The sequence below is a fragment of the Cheilinus undulatus genome, linkage group 8 (genome assembly GCF_018320785.1).
Source record: "Cheilinus undulatus linkage group 8, ASM1832078v1, whole genome shotgun sequence".
In the NCBI taxonomy this organism is placed as follows: Eukaryota; Metazoa; Chordata; class Actinopteri; order Labriformes; family Labridae; genus Cheilinus; species Cheilinus undulatus.
In genome coordinates this window covers 42,318,282-42,338,646 of record NC_054872.1, presented here as the reverse complement: position 1 = coordinate 42,338,646, position 20,365 = coordinate 42,318,282, and the positions used below count along the sequence as shown (strand labels likewise).

The window sequence follows — 20,365 nt, the reverse complement described above, 5'->3', positions numbered from 1 at the left end:
GTGCAATAAACCCTGAATCAACACTGTGAACTCACAGAGAACTAGTTTTTATTCAGTCATCACACAAAATTCTAAAACTTTCCCATAAAAACTTTGAGGTATTTGTTTAGAAATTTACATTATCTTTTATGTATATATTTTTTTGTTATGACTGAAATTTTTGCTTTGAAGTTTTCAGGAATTTTCATGAAATTTTGGGGGGTTTGTATTAGTGAGATTTTTCATTTAAACTTTTACGCATTTTCATAGAAAAGTGGTTAAAAGTCGGAATTGAACTGATTTGAATTTTTGGGGAAATCTGACTGAAAATTTTAGGGTGAATTTCCCTTTAAGTTTTCTTGATTATCATTTGAGGGTTAAAGGAATTTGTTTGGAGTATTTGTTCAAAATTTTTATAACATTCTCTGGAATGTTTTTGAAATTTGACGGAGAATTTTGGGTGGAATATGCTTTGACATTTTTGCTTTGTAGATTTGATTTGCAGTTTTGGTGGAACTTGTACTGAAATTTTTAGGTACTTTCGTGGAAATTTTGGAAACTTCTTAGAATTATTTAAGGATTTAACTTTTCTTGGTTATTATTGGAAGTTTAAGGTAATTCCTTTGTGATATTTATTTAGATACTTATGTTAATTTTCCATAACATTTTGATGGAGTTTATTTGTGATTTGATTGGAAATTTTGGGGGAAAATTAGCTTTGAAACTTTCAGAAAATTTTATGATTTTTTTGGCATACCTTTTTACATTTGAGATGCATTTTTCAATGAGATTTTTCATTGAAACTCTTAGGTACTTTCATGGAAAAGAACCTAAAAGTTGAAATTGAACAGATTGAACTGATTTTTGGGAAATTTGACTGGAAATTTGAGGGGGAATTCGCCTTGAAGTTTTCTTGGATATTATTTGATGTTTAAGGAAGTTTGTTTGGAGTATGTGACTGAAAATTTCATTACATTTCTCTGCCATTTATTTGAAATTTGACTGAGAATTTGGGTGGAATTTGCTTTAAAATTTTTGCTTTGTACATTTGATTTGCAGTTTTAGTTGGACTTGCATTGAAATTTGTAGGTACTTTTGTGTAAATTTGGGGATCTTGTTTGACATTTTTAGGATTTAACTTTTATTGTCTATCACTGGAAGTTTTAGGGGCAAGTTTTATTTAAATCTTGAGTTTTTTCAGAAAGTTTCACTGAAATTTTTGGGGAATGTTTTGAGGTATTTTTGTTTTTTTATTTATTTTTTATGTTTAAGATTGTTTGTCTTTTTTTTTTTTTTTTTTTTTAGAAAAGGTTAAATTAATTCATTGTCATATAAATTTGGATCAACCGGTGTTACTTCAAACTTTCTGACACGTATAATCTCTAGTCAGAGCATTCATTATTTTCTGTTGAAGGTTCCATAAATAAATAGCTTTGTCACTTCCCTAGAAGTTAAACCACACTGTTACTGCAAGTCAGGGTGATGAAACGTTGGATGATTTCCAGATAAAATGAAAAGATATTCTCAGCCACACCACCAGAACAAAGTGAGCTTTTAAACTAAATGAAAGCATGCCTCCCTGTGAGCTCTCATACTGACAGAGTCTCTAATCCTGTAACTGCTAACATGAACTCACTGCTGAGACCCGACACTGTCCATCACATATATGTTCTTTACATGAGCGGAGCCTCTGTCTCCCCCCTGGGACTAATACTGTGCCCCACCCCCACCCCTCTTAGTCACTCTGCACATGAGTAAGGTCAAAGCGTCCCGACCACAATTACTGGCCATAAGCTGAATCGTCATTTTTGCTGCTGTCGTCAGGATTATCTGGTGGCTTAATTACTCTTCCTTTTACACCCCTTTTTCTTGGTCTTAGCTCAGCAAAAAGAACAGAGGGACAAGACACTTATCTGAGGAAGAAGTGTTTGAGAGCTCAGACTGACAAGCTCAAAGATGAAGGACTCAATGGGAAGCTTTGACTGGGAAGAAGAATAACAAATATGAAGCATGGTTCCACAATAAGCTTATTCAAAATTCTAATATATGTTAAGATTATCAAGCCTAGCAAGTTCTCCATCTCCATTGCACACACGTTATAGTTGCTTCAATTACCATTATTTAATAATCAATATGATGTACGATACAGTACAATACACCTTATTGTAATCATGATAAATAGTATTTATGCTTTAGTATCTAAAATTCCTGTTGAAAAATCCTGTATTGGGGTCAAACAGGACTATAAGAATTTGAAGCAAAACCAGAAAAGAGGTTAAGATGCAGAAGGTGTCCAAACTACACCATATGGACAAAAGTCTTCAGCCTCCTGACCATTACACCAGCAAGGACTGCAATATCATTGCAGTCAAATGCCTGTACTTTAACATGGAGTTGGCCCGCTTTTGCAGCTAAAACAGCCTCCACGCCCCTTTGAAGGCTTTCCACAAGACTTTGGGGTGTCTCTGTGGGAATCTGTGCCATTCATTCTGTAGAGCATTTGTGAGGTCAGGCACTGATGTTGGACGAGAAGGCCTGACTCGCAATCTCCACTCCAGTTCATCCCAAAGGTGCTCCATGGGGTCCCTCAGAGACCCTGCTTTACATGAAGCAGGGTCTCTGAGGGAAAAGGTCTGCAATCACTGGTCTCTTTAGCTTGTTGAGCATCTTTTGTTTGTAGTCATCATCAAAACCCTTGTCTTAGCTCTTCTATTTTTCTCATCAGCTTACATTTTTCTGCATCTGTGCAACTGTGAGACAAATACAAACCCCCATACTCTTTTGAATGAACTTGAATAAGTTTCTGAAAGGTTTAAAGCTGAATCCTGATTGTTTTCTTCAAGGATCTTCACCATGAAACACTGACACACACTAAGTCCTCATAAACAATAACCAATCAGATTATTCACATGCATTGTTCACACACACAATTAGCTTCCTCAAGAGGTTCATGTTTGCTTTATAAAGCCAGACATCACAGAACGTCCATTGTAGCGTTCCTCTTTTAAACAAAAGATGAGCACAAGACAATAAATGAAGAGGCCTAGATGAAAAATACAACTCTTATTCTTTCAGGATGAAAAACAACTCTACATGGACTGCTCTTCATAACAAACCCTGGCTGATATTTCAAAATCTCTGAAGTAAGAGCGTCGTTTTTCCTCGTGAAAACCAAATGATTTCATCAGCCGTCTGTGTACTGAATTACTGGACTCTACTCCATCGCTGTCTGTTCTTTGAACCTACAGACAATCCTATTTCCCATGAGCCAATTTTCTTTTATGTAGTGGTAGCAGACATCTGAGGGATAATTATGACCTCATTTCTCTCTGGGTATTTAATTCGATTACTGTTTTTATGCATTATGTTGATTGATGCTCATGCAAGGGGTTAATTGCGACACTTGGCTTTTGAATCAATCTCCCTCTGTCACATTAGAGATAAATACACGGGTTAGATCTCCACTCAGAGGAACAGACGCAGCGGTTGTTACATCCTGTGATAAAGACTTGACCATGTTAGCGGCCATATCTGCATCACATGCCTCCTACTTCCTCTATCTACCCAGCATGCACGCTGACAAACATATGAGCACCATGCATATCCATATGAGATCAGTCCTAACACTAAGATGAGAAGATAAAGGGAGGAATCTCCAGAAAGACCAAAACTATCAGTTGATGGATCATACTAGCAAATGTAGCCTGTGTAACCTGATTTCCCTCTATCTTCCTGTGCCCTAAGCAACTACACTGCACTGAATATCATGTTTTAATCTTTAAGACTAAGGCCGGGTCCACACGTAGGCCAATATATTTCAAAATCAAGGTTTTCTGAGCATTCTGACCTTCCATACACACATAAACAGTGTTTTCAGAAACCCACTTTCATAGGGTGAAGATAAATATAAGCTGATGTGTGGACAGGAGAGTTGTTTAAGAGTTCTGGCATTTAATGTCACACCGTTTTTCTACTGTTTGATGTCACTTCTATACAAAATTATAACCGTCTCTATGGCAACGGCAAGCAAAGCCAAAATTGTGCTGTGTTAAAGGGATATTTTGGTATTTTTTCACATCTGGTTGTATAAGGAAGAGGTTATCAATGTGGGGATCGGGATCCCCTTGGGTGTCATGAGAGGCTGAGAGGAGGTCACCAGATGCCTTAAAAAACAAAGAATATTTTATAAATGATTTCAAACTGTAAGTTTTACCAATTTTTATGAAAATTTATGAGAACATGGTCATTTGGTGAGGTTTATGCTGAAATCAAAGTAATGTCAATTTTTATTGATAATGTCAATGCATGAGTGTTTTATCAGTAGGATTGGTGCTAGCATCCAAGCTAACAGTTCTCACTTGGGAGATAAAAAATGTGTAAAAATGTTATTGGGTCTAATATTGAAGGTACTGATTTGTGCCACTTTTCCCAACCAATTTTCAGTGACTATTGTTTACCACTTTTCATCAATTTACACAATTTGTGCCCATGTTTGCTTCTTTTTACTAATTTTTGCCACATAATCAATTTTTGCCACTTTTCATCACTTTTTCCCACCAATTTGTGCCACTTTTAACCCATTTCTACCATTTTTTAATCTAATATCACCCCTTTTCCACCCATTCTTCCCACTTTTAAGCCATTTTTTGTTTCTTTTAAACCCCTTCCACCACTTTTTCTGCCCATTTTTGCCACTTTTGCCTATTGTTGCCTCTATCGCCCTATTATTGCCACACCAATTTATTCACTCATTATAATTTCTTCCACTTTCTGCCTCAGTTAACCCATATTGCACATTTAAACCAGGTTTCAAACTTTTTAATCTAATTTCATCAACTTTGCCACCCAATTTTGCCATTTAAAAACAATTTTTGCCACTTTTAAGCCAATATTGCCACTGTTAACCCCTTTTATCAATTGTTATGCCTGATTTGGCATTTTAACACTTTTATCTAATTTTAGCCACTTTTTATCCATTTTTGCAACTTTTAAACTCCCATTCACCACTTTCTTAACCATTTCAGCCAATTCTAACCCATTTCTGATCTATTTCTTTGAAAAGGGATTCACATTTCTTTAGATGGCTATAGACTATGCTACAAATGAATAAAAAAGACACATGTTGCTTTGAGGTAAAAAGAATAAAATATGGATTTCACAGCTTAACTTTACAACGGGCCATGAGCTTGCTGACTTCATGGACCCCAGTTTGGCTGGGCCCCAGAGAGCTCTCCCCTTTATCCCCCCTTATGGACGGCCTTGTTGCCACATGACTGTTCTTGAATGTGCATGGCTGTGTTCAACCATCTTCAGATTCAGTGGGGTCCCCAGTCTCTGGCACCTCTACTTTGGGGGTCACGGGCTGAAAAGTTTGAAAACTTTTGCCTTATGCAACCCTATTTAAAAAATACCAAAATATCCCATTAATGTTGCTAACTGGACTTCAACTGCACCTGAAATGCAGAGAGTTGCTTTCCAACTATATTGATGAACAGAAGTGCCTGAGCGGACGACTGATGTCACTGCTGCTTCATACAACACTATGTCTTCCTATTGGAATGCCCAAATTAGATATAAATCATTATTAATGCATAGCAGTAATGGGGTCCAGTTCTTTGTCATTTCAACAGCATTTAGAGGATGCCATCTACTCACAAGTTTCAATGAACTGCTGTACAGTGAACTGGTACGGTCATATTCTGTGAGGACTTTCTTTTGAAAACTTTTCCTTCTGTCAGAGCTGATGGATCCATTTCTGTTAGCGCTTGTAGTGAATAAATCTACTGACACAGTGTTGTAAGTGCACATGTTGAGAGTTAAACACTCACTATAAGGAAGAGCCAAGACAGGCTGCACTTCAGTCAGACCCTTAAACAATAATCAATCAATTTTATACATATATATATATATATATATATATATATATATATATATATACAAGCCAAGCATCTGAGCGAGAGAGAGAGAGAGAGAGAGAGAGAGAGAGAGAGAGAGAGAGAGTAAATAAAGAGGGAGAGAGAAAGACGAGAGAGAGCTGGTGAGTAAAAGCTCTTTTGGACCAAGTACAAGGAAAGGCTCTTACACTACGGTAAGTGGTAAATGCATGCAGCTGCCATGTTAGTATGTAGGCCGTGTTGCTCCTGGCTGCTGTACATTGACTCATGTGTGCAGAACAGGATATTAGTTTATATAATAGGATCTTATTAGCTGTGTTCTGTCTCCTATTGAAACCAATCACAGCACACTCTATAACAAGGCAGGTCATTTTAACATGACTTTCTCTCATGCATTATGTTTACATGCACCATTGAATCAAGGTATGGTTGCAGCCCATTTAACTAGAGTGCTGTCCAATTCCGAGTATGTATGCAAAGCAGGAGAATCGACTCACTGGGAAATGCTGTGTCCTCGTACGTGCAGTAGATGGTGATATGTCCTCTTTCAGATGGCTATATAGACCTTTTTCTGGTGTAACCTGCTAACACACATACAAGCGTTGAGTGAAGAGATTGGCAAATTTAACAGCTCAGGACCAGGGCTGTTAGGGTTAATTATGATCCATAATTAGCTTTAATTAATCAATTTCTTTCTTATTTTTCTTTTACTGTTCCCTTATTTCCTTTATAATCCAATCAAGCTCCTGTTTGTGGTCAAGTTCAATACAGTTCAACACAGAAATCCAAAATAAGGCAAAAAACTGTTTAAAGGGTTAGCTTTTTTCAGCAACAAACTTCACAGACATGTTTTGGGGACCCCCTAAGACCAAAATAAACTTGTCTTAAAGGGGTAAAATATGTGACCTTTAAACTGCGAAATAGTTGACATTCAAAATGTGACAAAAAAGGGAGATTATTCTCTATGAATAAAAGAAATTTGTTAATTCTGACTAAACTTTTTTTAATAAGATGACATCTCTTCATTTTTTTTAGACTTGGACCTAAAATTGAGAGTTAAGACAAAATATCAAATCTACTTTCTATCGTTCCAATATTTTCTAGTTTTCTCTCAAGTGTCCATACTTTATTAGAGTCTTATACTGAATCTTAGAAGTCCCTGTTTCATGTTTGTCCTCTTTGTTTTCTAAGAAAAGTGGATCCTTGGTCCCCAAATTTCATATTTCTAAAATAATTCTCCCACCTACATTCCTCATAAAGCAATGACCCTGTCTAAATAGATATTAAGGATTTATTATTATAAATGTTGCTGCCCTTTTTAATTTCTGTGACCCTGCTGAAAGCTCTGAGAGGATGCTTTTAATTTGATTATTTGTCCTCCATGCTCTTTTGTGAAGGAAAAAAAATCAAATAAATAAAAATGTACTGGCAAATTTGTTTTAAATTCAGCTCTCATGTTTTTGCCCTCCTCCAAGTATTATTGCTAGATTGAAATTATTTTTATTATAATACAGAGACCTTCTCTCTTAGTTTGTGCTATAAAACATGTCCTCAGGTAATACCTTTTGAACTCCATGACATTAATAAAGCACAGTTCATCATTTAAATAATTACAAATACTGTGGAAACATTATTTTTTTAACTTAATCCAACACGGAAACCTTCATATATTCATATTGTATTCAAGCCTTTTGATTATTACAGCTAACTGTTCATGAAAACTGCAAATACAGTTTTTCACAATGAGAATATGACACAAAACCTTAAAAAAAGACTTATTAGACAGACGTCTACCTTTTGAATACTATGTTTATTTTCATGGGGCTTCCTTTGCATGCTTTACTGCATCAGTGTTTCATGGCATGAAGCCCATCAGTCTGTGGCACTGCTGAGGAGTTATGAGGCCCAGGTTGCTCTGTTAGCAGCCTTCAGCTCCTCTGTACTGTTGAGTCTGCCGTCTCTCATCTATGACGATATTAGATATTTCACTAAACTTAAGCATAATCATCATACTGTGAAGAAATTTGTGGCTGATTCAGAGCACAGATGGGTTTGCGCAGATAAAGGCATAATGAGGAAGGTTTCTGCCAGACAAATCCATCAGATTCAGAGAGCAGCTGCTGACATGGCATTACAAAGCAGCAAACAGGTATTTGAAGCTGCTGGTGCCTCTGGAGTCCCACGGACCTCAAGGTGTAGGACCCTAGGACAGTCAGAACGTTCATCCAATCACCCTCCGAGTTTTTTTCTGCCCTTTCCCGAACGCTATGTATCGAAGGTTTTCAGGTTAGAAGGTGCCTCTTCTGCTCTGAATCCAAATGTGCAGTTAAGTGGACTTGCAATGGCAGCCATCTCCCGTCTGATTTGTCCCTCTATGATTCACTGAATTCTGGTGGGCGTTTTGCTCACCCCTCATGGATGAAAGGTGTTGAACACCTGTCGACCTGTCTGCAAGAATGTGGAATCGCTATGTTCATCCTAATCCGTGACCTTTTGATTTTTAACCGGCTCCCAGAACTCACTTTCGGTATCTTTAATAGTGACCAAAACTGCTACAAAGGGGTGTGCTTCACACAGTCTTCCCTAGGTGACTACGGTCCCTATGTCCTGTTCATTAAAAAAACTCCCAGAGGCATCTTTGTTCCAGGTGGAGAAGTTCTCCTAACTGGAGGTCAAAGTGCTATCCAGGCCATATTTGAGCTCGGACTGAGAGCAGCTTCCACATTCAGTCGGAAGATGACAGATGAGATTCTGGTCACGGTGGACAATGCATTTGCTGCTGCGCCCGAGGCCATTGAAGACCAGCACAGACAAACAAGAGCCCAAGCAAGCAACATCACAAACGGTGTGTGCTGCCAACGAGCGGTCGGCAGGTGAAATAAGACCACAAAACTACAGCACCAGCAGAGTTCATTATTAATATAATATTTATATTGTATTTTAAAACATCACTACAGTTTCATGCCATGAACTATCACAGTATTTTAGCATATCAATATTTTCTAACACCCCTAATGAATGATAATGTCACACTTTCCCTAAATCAAAATAGAGCTGTCGTGACTGTTACAGCCAAACTTTAAACCAAGCAGCAGCTTTGAAGGAACACGAAAGTCCTCTGGTAAACATTTTTGGAATCCACAGTTTTGTAAAATCTCTTTTCATTCATGAGAAATGAAACACAAATAGATGAAAGTGTTGAAGAGAGTAATGGTTGTTGAGACTAAAAGTCACTTTGGATCCAAAGAGCAGATCAAACTGGAGAGGTAGGAGGGATTGATTTTATTTCAGCCCTTTTCTCTGAAGCAGCACTAACCTCTTTCACACATGAATTCCAGACTATAAAAAAATCACAACTTTCAGGCCCTGGTATTTAAAGGATCTAACATTTTTTGTTTTCTAAATGCTGAATTACTACAACTTAAACCACATCTGTATGGGTATGACGGATGGGTTATTCTAAAACGCTGTTGGGACACAGTGAACCATCAGCAAACAAAGATAATGAGGGTTAATACGGCTGTGATCAGAGTCTAAGCCTGGTCATGCTAACACCATATGTTACATGTCCTGTGTCTCTTATCAGATAAGCGGCTGAATAGAACGGGCTGATGGAACAAGATACAGATAGGGGACTGTATGTACGCCTCTACAAGCTACACTGTCTTTATCTACAGATCTGAACATCTCAACCCTAAACCAGACAAAATCCTCTCCTCCCCCGATCGATAACCCACCAAGCAAAACACCGGTGTTGGGTGTAGCCGTCTCCAATTCTTCATCACTTCTACTCTCTGCTTTTTTTTCTTTTTTACATTACCCAACCCTTCCCCATCTTATTTTTCCATTTGCGTCGTCATCAACACCCAGCCAGTAATGCTCAGACCAGTATGCGCGAGCGAGATCACGAGGCACACAAGTGATTGTTTGTGGATTCGTTTTTGTGTGTTTGCTTGTGAGCAGGTGACTGCCTCAGAAAGCTAATGTGCAACCATGAAGAATTTGTGCGCTCGTGAGTTGAAATGTTTGTGTGTGAATCTGTGCTCATAAAAGTGCATGCGATCATGTGAGTAAATCACAGGGGTAAACCCAAATCAATGTGCTAGATGAGGCTGGAGTAGGAGTTTTATACGTGTGTCTGTGAGTGTAACCGGATAGGCCCGTCTCAGCCCCTCATTAGTAGCCGGGCTGTGGACACCAGAGGCCTTCGAGAGGCTCATGCAGATGAGCAGAAACCTGAGGAGGAGCTGTGGTGTGGGTAATTGAGGTGGGACAGATGCAGTTTAGGTTAGGAGCTAATAAACGATATTATCTATTTCTCCTTGTTTACTCACCTCTTATCTGGGCCTTTTTCTTCTTCTCTAATGCCACCAAGAACCTGTTTTTTATTTTTGGCATCAGCTGTTTTTGAAGGAATTTTTGACAGTTCTTTGCTTACCTGTTTTGTTGTTCTTGTGTTTAATGCCTGCCTCCTTCCTTTGTGTTTTTTCCCTCTTTGTTAAACGTCCCGCCCTCTTAATTTTCACCTGGGCCTCGTTTGTTGTTAAACTTCAACTTAAGACAAGAGATCAAGCTAAAATCATGTGGGTGCCTGTTTTACTGAATAAAAGATTTATCCAAGTATGATAAATATAGTTCACTACCCCAAAAGTAATTAAAAAAAACTCAGCTATAGCCCTGATTTGATCATATATCATGTTTTCCAACTAGTCTGTTCATCATGATACGATACAATATCTGCCATGATACGATTTCTACTCGATGTAGGAGCCGACAATTGATATTTGACAATTTTATGCCCTGGTCTCATACAGTTACAGAACAAATAGCTTTGGCAATGTAATTGCTGAAAACTATCTGTGTTTAAATAAATAGAAATAAATAAAAAGGATCTGGGTTTCACTGTACAGTGTCACTTTTTAATATTTCAAATGTTCCCTGTTACTTCAAACTGAGGGCTCCTTTTTAACGTTGGAACATAAATGTGGACAGAGCAGGTGCCCAAATGCTAAGGCGATCCCTGTCTCCCACTTTCTCGCCCAAATTTCCCTCTCTCTTCAGCTGTCCTATCAAAATAAAGGCCCAAAAAATAATCTTAAAAAAGAAATTTACTTACATGAACTCTAACCCGCAATTTCCACATAGGACAACTGAAGCACCGAAGTGCGGTGGGTTTGCTTTGACTGAAGGTGAGTGACCTCGCCCACTGGAAGCTAGTCTGAAGTGCTGCACCGCGGTACGCAGCCTTGATCCACTGGCAGAGATCATGGAGGACTGCGAGTTCACGCAGGAATAGTATGTCAACAGCAGACAATTTTACCTTTCAGGGCTAATTTATCATCCTTTCCGGTATAAATCTATGATATTATTGCTTCCACCATTGGGTGAGTACATTAGATAGTTAAAATGTTAATGTTTGCTTAAAGGATCCTGGGTTTTATGTAAAATTCTTTGGCTAAATGTCCTCAAAAATTAACTTTTCTTTGTCAATGGTGCCGTTGTAGTTCTGTGACCTACTGACCTCTTGGGGAACCTTTGCTCTCGCTGCAGGATGAGACGTAATGTAATGATATAGTGATGATCTATTATTTTAAAAGAACCGGATATTCTATGCCAGTGACTTCCTGTTTGGAGCTTTCTAATCGACGGGAATTGACGTGACTTGGCAGCAGCCTGCACTGACAGTAAACCTCAGTGTATCTTGAATGAATCACAGAGGAGTGGCGCTCCAGGGATGCGCTGCTGCCGAACTGGAACGCTGTGAAAATGCTCTGATAGACCAGTGAGGGAGAGATGTGCTCTGCAGTAGGATTCGCCAGTGGTTCGCAGTGTGGTTGCTGTATGTGAAAATTGAAGGTAAAAGGTTTTTGCACACCCAGTTTGTTTTCGTCCGAATTTTTTGGACGTTAAAAAAAAACAAAGGAAATCGACCTCATATTGTTCTGATGCAGAAATTTTTGTGCGTCATTATTTGTTTTGGAACAAGTTTGCAAGTTTCTGGAAAATGGAAAATTAGGGGAAAAATTTGTATCAGTCATCAATCATTTAAATGTGATTGATGATTCAGATCAGTAGCTGCTACTTCTTTCTACCCCCCCACCCCCCACCCCACCCCAACTCTTCCCCTCTCTCCCTCTCCTGCACTGAAACCTCACTTTAACCACCGTAGTTTCCTCTTGTATTATGTAGATATAAACCAAGGAAATATAACAGATAAGGGCAAAATAGAGACTCGATTAAAAAGTGTTCACACCGGGAACTATTGCAAGAATCTACATTGTTTCTGATTTATTGCTATCTTGATTTTTGCATATACTGTATGTAGGGGTTAAGACAAACTGTGATTTTAATGGACAATATCCCTGGTTATGAGTGGCCTTGACAAAAGGTGAGGGTTGAAAACAAGCAGCTGTCCTGCTTGAATCACTTCCATTTCTGGCAGCTTTATTTTAATCAATTTAATGTGAGACAAACTATAATCAGTGTATCAAAGGAGGCATGAAACAGCAGACTTTTCCCTCTGTTTAGCTGCAGAGCCTGTCTCAGACACCACTCAACTACCAAAGGCATGGGAGATAATGAGGGATGAGTAGTTTCTATATTTAATTGATCTCATACAGTGATTGTATAAGGGTAAAGAAAGGAAATTTATAAAGTGAGAGGCCTACCCTTCTGTAGCCTATGTTCAAAATATGTCCACACAGCACACATGTCCACAGATGCGCAGGGGGAATTTCAAATTAAAGCACAGCTTAAAGGTGATGTGTGGATCCATGTTTTGACTTTGTATCAATCTTATTGGATAACTGATCAACCAGTTGATATACATGGATGACTCATTACGCACAGTTTATGAACATGACTAAACCTTGACCCATGTTGCTTCAATGTAAATCTGATTTCAACTTTCTAAGCCAGGGACAGCAGAACTGTACTGCTGCTGATAGGTCCCCACAAGCAATGCTTCCCTCAGAAGGGATGGCAGCAATAAATGGCTTATTTTGAAGTTCTTTATTTTTTGGTTGCTGGAAGCTTACCTTGGATTTAGCTCTACCCTTTTATTTCTCTCTCGATCTCTCTCTGCTTTTCAAACCTCCTATACCTGTCTCTGTCAGTTCTGCTGGAGTACTTGAGCACATTCAGGGGAGCGCCAAGGCTGAGTGACAGCAGTACGTACGATGCAGCCTCTTTATGGAAGGAACTGGGCAGGAAATGAAACGTATGGCTCTATACGTCTTTTTCTTTACAGTTGCACCATGTGGTCTTAACTCTTTTTCACATCCACAGCAATAATTGTCACCTTTCAATCAAGAGTGGAGGAAGTAATCTCCATAAAAGGTATGGAACTGTGGGGAATATGGCAGGTATTCATATGAAATATCTCTAAACCTTGGACTTAATAGTCCAAGGCTTAGAGTAATCAACGAGTCTACAGGGTTTGGCCATGAGAAAAACAACCTATAATGTAAGTAAACAACATCACTGCTGCAATGCACATTAGTTGGTAAGGCACAGGAAGTTTGTGCAAGCCTGTCCATTGACTAAAGATCTTATTTTTGAGATATGATTGCCTCCCTAGTTTTTATCCATGCTCTTTTGTTTAATTTGTTAAATTTCAAATCATTTTTTATTTGGCATATTTTGATCCTGTGTGCTATTGGGGATGCCGATGTCTACACCAGCTTGTGCACTAAGCCCCTGGCAAACAGCTGTGACATGCACACCCACCAGTTAGATCAGCCATTGCCCTAATTATGTAACTTTTATCGTTCCCAAAATTATAATGTGTGAATTATTAATACTGTAGAAATATATATAAAAATATTTATTTCTGCTGTACAAACTGGCCTTTTCAACCAATTCAGGCCCACAGTCCAGGTCAAATGTTCCATCTAAACTGTAATGGTAACACTGAAGCTCAGGGTACAATTCTAATCATTAAGTAGCTGCTTATTAGCATGCTACTTTGTAGTACCCTAGGCTGGGTGGTACCCTAGGCTGTTCCTTCTCGCCACATGAACCTCTTACTTAACCTTGAGATGTGGACTTTATTTTTTTGTGTGGGTAAATCCTCCCTCCTACCTGTTAGTGCCCTCACGTGAATTTACTCATTATTATCTGCCTCACTTAGCCTACATTTTTGGCCCTAAAATACCTAAAAGTTGTGCACAGTACTGTATGTTAACAGGAACATCACAACTAATGATCTTGCTGTTCACAGACTTTACTACTTAATTTAATGGGAAAACAGGAAAATGAAACTCATGTATGAAAACCAATGTAGGATAAAATGTCAAATTCAAAGGTGAGATTGTGCAAGTCTCTCCTCTTCCTTCTCTCTCCCTCTCTCGCTCTGTTGTCTTCTGACTCTTCCCTCCCTCCCAGCAGCCACATCTCCAGCTCATACCCATGTTTATAAAAAGCTGCCCTCCATTATCCTAATTGAAAAATGAGAGTAAAGTGCCACTTTATACACAATACATGGCCATAAGCCCTCTATTCATCTCATGCACTGCAGTTCAGCCTTCAGGAGCAAAAACAACACTGCTACTGTACAAGAAATGATAAATGTAGATTATGTTGAAATTTCTGTTACATAGACTTGCACTTATGTTTTTTTAATCAATATAGTATAACTTTACCAGACAACAGAAGCGTAAAACCTCAACAACTGATAAAAATGCAGCTTAGACATCCATTCAAAAACACACACACACACACACTCCTTTCACATATATGTGTGCAAAATGGGGTTTGATGATTCATCCAGTGGTTATTTTTATGATGACCATCATCCAACAGACGTACGCACATGTGAAAATTCCCAGAACAGGCGGTGCTGTACACTGTAAAAAAAATTCCGTTAAATTTACAGTAAAACGCTGGCAGCTGTGGTTACCAGAGATTTACTGTAAAAATTACGGTGAGAATGTATGCGATAAAACGGTGTTTTCATTCTACAACTGTAAATATTACAGTTCAAACCTGTTTTTTTTTTACTGTAAATTTCTGTTAAAAAAATACAATATTGTAACCGTTTATACAAGGATTTGCTGTAAAATAACAGTTATACTGTAACCATATTTACGGTAATTTGCTGTACAACTTACTGTAATTTGATGTAGAAATTACAGCTCTATTACAACATTTTCTACAGGGATTGGCTGTAAAAATAACGATAATGAAACAAACCTGTTTACGGTAAATTACTTTAAAAACACCAGAAATCCTGTAAACCTAAATACAGTCTATCTCAGTAATAAAAACAGTAGACCCGTATAATGTTTAACGGTATTTTATTATAACTACTTAAATTTTACAGTAAATTACTGGCAGCTGTGGTTACCAGAAATTTACCGTAAAAAATACAGGACAAAACATGAGAAATTACAGCTGATGTTTGCAGATTTTACGGTAGTAGCAAAATACTGCCCAACTTTAAATTTTACAGTAAATTACTGGCAGCTGTGGTTACCAGAAATTTACCGTAAAAAATACAGTACAAAACATGAGAAATTACAGCTGATGTTTGCAGATTTTACAGTAGTAGCTTAATACTGCCTTACTTTAAATTTTACAGTAAATTACCAGCAGCTGTGGTTGCCAGAAATTTACTGTAAAAAATACAGTACAAAACATGTGAAATTTCAGTTAATTTGCTAGATTTTTGCAGTAGTGCCCTAATACTCCTACTTCTAACAAAAGATTCAAGCTCTCTGATAAACAATAAGAAACTCTGCAGTTATATGTTTGCAATAAAAAAACCTTTCAACACATCTGATAACTTGTCTGTATACTCACAAAGCAGTTTAGATCTTGGAAGAAAAAGCTTGTGTCCATATGTATGACAGGTAGTCCTTGGTGTAATGCATGAAGATGAAACAAAGTCACTTGCCCCTAAATGATTCAAGAGTAATGAGTCCAGTCTTGACTGAAGAAGGCCTTCCACTTGGGAAGCTTCACATGGCCAAGAAACTTCATCTTCTTGAAGACTCGAGCACAGTTCATCAGGTGTTCTACTTTGGACTGGCTCCATCCTCTCTGCAGGAAGTACATATACAAAGCAAAGTTAGAGTGATTCAGTGCTTCAGTTTAATGCCTACACGGATGTAAATTTGAGAAAACTAGGCTCTAATAAGCCATGCTTACAATCAGCACAACAGAATAAAATAAACAGTGTGTACAGTACATACAGATCATTTCTATAATAGAATATGGTGAAGAAACGCAAATGTACCCACAAGTGCCAGCTACTAAGTCAGCAATCACCTAACAACAGCCAATTACTTTTTCCCTTATTGATTATAATGAGACAGTTATGACATATTAATTGCAATTTGCTTTTCCTTTATAGTTTAGAGCTGTGGTGCCCAGGCTTGTATCCACTGAGCTCCCCCCTCCTTCACATATCCAAGAAGATATGGACCCACACAAAAAAGTGACATAGCTATTGCTGTAAAAACTAAACATCAATTTGAATTGATGTCATTATTTAAAGCAGTTTTAATTTTGGCATATATTTTTAATTTTAGTCTTAGTTTTAGTCTTTAAGTGAAATGAATTTTAGTTTCAGTCACATTTTAGTCATTTCTGTCCATTTAGTTTTAGTCCATAAAAAGTCCTCACATTTTAGGTTTTACTTTTAGTCCAAGCATTTATTGTCTTGCTTAAATCTGGTACCAAGTCATAGTGGGATGTTCTCTGCACCCTGCCAAACCTGGGGTCCCTGCTTTCTACAGCTGAGAGACGGAAGAGCTACAGCTGCATTGTTTTTTGACAGAATTACCCACAGTGGAGAGATATCATGGATTTTGAATGTCCGACGAAAACTACATTACATTCTAGTCAAAAACTAAACTTAGTTTTTGTCAGTTTTAGTCATCACAGATCTATTTTTGTTAGTCTTAGTCTAGTTTTTGTCATGGAAAACAAAGCTGTCGATGAACATTTTTAGTCATAGTTTTAGTCGACGAAATTAACACTGATTTAAAGCTACACACAATAGCCCAAACCACAAGTGTTAGCAAAAGACCTTGGTATGAACCATTCATAAGGGTTATATTGTGATTTTAGGTAGTTGAACCACAAGATAAATATTTGCAAACTATGCTCTTTATATATATATTTACTTGTAAGACCACCCAAATAAATATAGAATTTGCTTTTACATGTAAATATAATATATAATTTTATATATAATTTCTATCTAATTTCCTTCGGGATGAATAAAGTTATTATTGTATTGTATTAGGGTAAGCCTACCCATTAAGCCCAGGCACCATTTAAGCCCACTTGCGACTTTGAAGTCAATTTAAAAAAAAAAAAAGAGGGGCCTGTCTTATGCTATACATTATTTTGTCCAATCACACAATTTCTTAATTATATGTCAGTTTTTGTTTGACACCAATCACATTTGTAGATATTGAAAAAGGCCCGCCTACATTTGTGCAGTCTCAAGGAGGCTCAGATAAAGTCGCCTCAAAACTTTGGTGTTTTGGGACCCCTCAGAAAGAACCTCTTTTCAACCATTTTCAGCCACTGACTTGTTAAGTACATTCATATTATGTAATTTGAGAGATTACTGATTTGTTTTTTTGTGTATAAACAGGTAGTTTTTTGTAATTTCTTACTATTTAGTTTTATGTGAAAAGATGAGTCATGCTAGCTAGCGTAGCGAGCTAATCACTAGTCAATACATGTAGCCCTACTGATAGATACACTGCTTAATGATTAAAAATGATAAGTACACAAACTAAGTGTTTTCTGATTCATTTTACATAAATCTTACATAAAACTTTGAACAAGAATTCCTTGATAATTCAGAAAGTTTGGCAGAAGAGGAATAACTGTGATAGCAAGTTTTACAGCATATTTAGGCTACAGGCATTTCTTTAAACATTTGTTTAATTTTGGTGAGAACATATTATCTTCATTTCCCTGGTAGTCACTGTAGTACCATTTAAGCCCAGTGTGTTCCATTTAAGCCCATCTGATGTGTTTCAATAGAAAAAAATGAAATTTTGAGGTTTGATAGCTTTTCGCTGTAATCATGTTGGATGTTGTTATACTAACTTCATTAACACAAGTACATCACAGATCACACACTGACCAGAAGAATTGTTATGTCAGTTAATTTTGCATAATTATTTGTTTATAGTGAGAAAAATGCCAACAAAAAAGAGGAATTACAGCAACTGTCCTAAAATCATCATTGTGACAGCCAAACATTAAATCTAAGTTCAATAAGATATTGTTGATTCACTGTAATGTCATTTAATACTTTTAAAAACAAACACATTTTTTTATTTTGTCAATATTGAATCAAATTTTGTCAATATTAAATAAATGTTCAATGAAATGTTAAATACTGAAGCCAATGAAAATTAGTTTTAGGCCTACTTAGTCATGTTTGTGGTGGTCCATTGTTACAAGCCAAACATTAAAGCCAAGTTCAAAAATAAATTGTGTTTAACATGTATAACATGTTACTGAATTAATATGTTTACTACTTGAAAAATGTAATAATTTTTTTAATTTCTGTCAATAAACGTGGTTGTGGGCTTATTTGGAACACACGTGGGCTTAAATGGTACTTAGGTACCAATTAAGGCCATGCCAGACTTTTGACTTTATTCATAACATTTCTTTAATTTGTTCTTTAAAATATGCATAAGTAAATAAATATACATTCAAATGAGGGATTAATCCTTCATTCTAACAAATGATCATGTTTATAAACCATCTTAGTATCTATGAAAAACACGTGAACTTAGATTTTGGTGGGCCTAATGGGTACACTCACCCTAAATGCTTTGGGGTACAAAAGGATTTTGCTGTAACAAAGATGATGGGCGCTGAATTTTAAATCAATCATAATGAAAACATATGACTCACACAGAAAACTGTATTGGCCCCCATATGGTGTGATCATCAGAACACTGAGAACAAGCTGGACAAAGCAGTGGCATGGCAGTATTCTGGGTATTTCTACATGACCAGATTAATGCAGTGCTTGGTGTAAACTACATAAAATAAACATAAAATGGCTTCATGTTGCTTAAAGAAAGATTCATCTAAAGAATTTATTGAGGTATGTACAAATGCTGTGCAAGGCTTACCATTATTAATCCTTGATAACTGGCGTCTTTTTAGAAGAGTGGAATACCGGAGACAGTATAAAGTAATGGAGTCCTAGTCACTACTAGCAGAAGAAACAGGACCTTAAAAAAGAGTAAGGAAAAATAGAAAGACAAGGTAAAGCACCAAATCATGTCAACTTAGAAGTTTTGAACACTTATGTATGCACTGATTGCAAAGTACTATCCAATTTTTGAATTCACTCAAAAAAGGAGTGGACCCAATCTCTTCTTGTCCCGTGAGCTGAATGTCTTGTCACATCCCTTGTGTTTTGTGGCAGAAGCTACAGCAGACACAAAAATGCAGACATACATGTAGAGTGATCCAGCTGTCAAGCAGTTATCAGACGGGTGTTGCTGTGTTTATATGTTCTTCTAAAATCAACACTAAGCTGTGACTGGTGCTACCCCCTCCACTTAGAGTGTGTGTTGATCCCACAGCTCTGTATGCCATCTTGCTTGCCCTTGCGCTTTTTCTGCTCACAACAGTTTAGAAAAAATGCTGCACATCTATTTTTTTTTCTTGTTTTTTAAATTTGAAAATTTGGATACTATCAAACCTAAAAATCTGAACCAGAATCTTTATTTTCATTGTACACAAGTACAACGAAATTTTGCACAGTTCCATTCAGTGCAATTATTATTACCTCTGCCAAGGAGGTGATGTGATTGGCAGGGTTTGTTAGTTTGTTTGTTGGCAACATAACTCAAAAAGTTATGGATAGATTCTGATGAAATTTCCAGGAAATGTCAGAAATGGCAAAAGGAAGAACTGATTTGATTTTGGGACTGATCCAGATCATCGTCTGGATCTAGGAATTTTTAAAGGACTCTTCACTATTGGGAGATAGGGCTAATGGCGGAGGTCTGCGCTCTCTGAGTGCTTTTCTAGTTTATTATTGCAACTGCTCTGGGATATGTGCTGTTTTCAGTCTGTTAGTTTTGGCTCTTATTGTCCTGAACCGTCTTCCTCAGGATAGCAGCTGTTACAGGTGACGATAACACAGTTATAAAAATAACTGATATTGTATCATATGATACACACGGCTGGAAGGAAATAAAACATTTTGCCAGCATTACACTATACCATATAACTACCTCTAAAGAGGAAAAATTATTACCTCTGTAGGAACTCCTGAGTGGATCCCAATGCTGGTCAATGCATAGCATGAGCTGCCTTGAAGCCTAGCAAGAGGCTCCTGGGAGGATGATAAAAGTAGAAAAGAATTACAAGCAAATCATCCATTACCATCCAAATGAGTCTTTAAAGTGTTTCTGAGATCCACTTACTACAAAAAACAATACATGGGGCAGGCTTTCCACTGGTACCCCATCTGGCAAGAATGTTTCAACAAG

General features: G+C 37.4%; 1 protein-coding gene across 1 annotated transcript in view; it reads right to left on the bottom strand.

Moving 5' to 3' along the window:
• ntrk1 (neurotrophic tyrosine kinase, receptor, type 1) overlaps positions 1-20,365 on the bottom strand; it is a 121,029-nt gene that overhangs the window by 77,102 nt on the left and 23,562 nt on the right. The window lies entirely within an intron of this gene.